Source organism: Mastomys coucha, unplaced genomic scaffold, assembly GCF_008632895.1.
Source record: "Mastomys coucha isolate ucsf_1 unplaced genomic scaffold, UCSF_Mcou_1 pScaffold9, whole genome shotgun sequence".
In the NCBI taxonomy this organism is placed as follows: Eukaryota; Metazoa; Chordata; class Mammalia; order Rodentia; family Muridae; genus Mastomys; species Mastomys coucha.
Window position 1 is genome coordinate 37193497 of NW_022196915.1, and position 2159 is coordinate 37195655.

The 2159-nt window shown below is 39.2% G+C and overlaps 1 pseudogene; it reads left to right on the forward strand.

The window, feature by feature from the left end:
* The first annotated feature begins 1055 nt into the window (after positions 1 to 1055).
* LOC116085213 lies at positions 1056 to 1645 on the forward strand (annotated as a pseudogene).
* The last annotated feature ends 514 nt before the right edge of the window (positions 1646 to 2159 follow it).

The following is a 2159-nucleotide window of genomic DNA, read 5'->3' on the forward strand; positions in this document are numbered from 1 at the left end:
TCTCTTGCTGTGCAGAAAATTTTTAAACCCATGTAGTTTTATGTGTTGATACATGGACCTGGTTCCTGTGCCCCTAAAGTTCTGATCAGAAAGCTCTTGCCCACCCCAATACCTCAAAGAGTCTTCCTTATGCTGTCCTTTAGCAGTTTCAGTGTTTGTGGTTTTAATTCTAAAAAAGTAAGAGACAGTTTATTCTGGAGCCAATTTCAATGACCATGACCTGGGAGCACAGATATCGGTTACCCCAAATTCCATGTTCCAATGTGGAAGCTGTTTTACAAAACTTTTTATTGTTTCACAGAACAGAGAAAACTGTAAATCAAGACAAGGTTACAACACATTGGTGTGTGAATCAGAGGGGCACGTACAGTAGTGGGGGACATTTTCTTACAGGCCCAAGATGCTGTCTGATGACATTCTTAGCTTTTGGATTGGTAGAAGACGGTTGCCTGCTTAAGTCAATAGATTCTAAAAGGTTTTAATTATTGTCACAGATGTTAGTTCTGACACAGTGGACAAGGAATGTTCTAGAGAGCTATAGCCTAGCGCAAGACAAGGTAATTAGCCTCTGGACCTGCAACATTCTAACCTCTCCAGAGTACTGATTTTTTTTTCTTTTATTGAAAATAGATTCTTTTTCATACAAAATATTCTGACTGTGGTTTCCCCAGAAGCTTTTGCCAGATAACTGGCTTTCCGCCCATCCAACACACACCATTTCTTTATCTCTCTCATTAGAAAAGAAATGGGCGTCTTAAAAATAACAAAAACAAAATAAGTTAAATAAAAACCAAACACACTAAAATAGGACAAATCAAACAATAAAAATAGCCAAAACACAAGAAACACAGATCTAGAGACACATACGTTCACACAGACAGGAATCCTATAAAAACATAAAAACACAAACCATACTGCATACACAAAGAACCTGAAGGTAAAAATAAGCAAACAAATAAAAAATAGCCTGACAAGTGCTGCCAATGCCCCAATGGAGAAGCTGAGGTCAACATCTAATTTGAAATATTAAAAGTTAATACAAAACTATTTCTGAAATGCAGACAATTAAGTATGTCGGTGGTGGTGATGGTGCTGTTGGTAAAATATGTCTCCTGATATGCTACACAACAAGCAACTTTCCATCAAATTATGTACCAATTGTTTTTGACAACTATACAGTCCCAGTTATGATTGGTAGAGAGTCATACACTCTTGGACTTTTTGATACGGCAGGTCAAGAGCATTACAACAGACTACAACCACTAAGTTACCTACAGACCACAACCACTAAGTTACCTACATACTTTTCTAGTATGTTTCTCAGTGGTCTCTTCATCCTCACTTGAAAATGTGAAAGAAAAGTGGGTGCCTGAGATAGCTCACCACTGTCCAAAGGCTCCTTTCTTGCTTGTTGGGACCCAAATTGATCTCAGAGATGACCCCTCTACTATTTAGAAACTTGCCAAGAACAAGCAGAGAAGAATCTGAAGGACTGTCAAGTGTGTGGAGTACTCCCCACCCCGCACAGAAAGGCCTAAAGAATGTGTTTGATGAAGCAATATTGGCTGCCCTGGACCTACCCATATGCACTCATGTGAGACAGGGCCCATTAGTATGCCCCCCCTTGCCCTTCAGTAATAGTTAAGTTTGAATAATTATGTATTGTCTGAAAAAAATACCCTGACAAGGCATTACAAGACAAAGAATCTCAAAAAATGCCATGGAGTTTTGGCATTTGGTTGGTCATTTACTGTTGGGCATAGAGCCTGCCCTTATGAGTGATTTGTAGGGGCTGGGGAGATGGCTCAGTGGTTAAGAGCACTGATTGCTCTTCCAGAGGTCATGAGTTCAATTCACAGCAACCACTTGGTAGCTCACAACCATCTGTAATGGGATCTGGTGCTCTCTTCTGGTGTGTCTGAAGACAGCCACAGTATACTCATCATATATATAAAATAAATAAATAATATCTTTTTAAAAAAAAAGAGTGATTTATATACCCAGGAAATTCTAAATTAGGATCTTTGGCCCACTTAATGTTGACAATTTTTAAAGAGAGGCAATATGCTTGGGTCTCTAGGTTCTCTTACCCACAGAAGCCTAAACTCTAAAGGAAAACAATTCATCCCAGAAACTCTGCTCCCCTTACAGAGGCTACG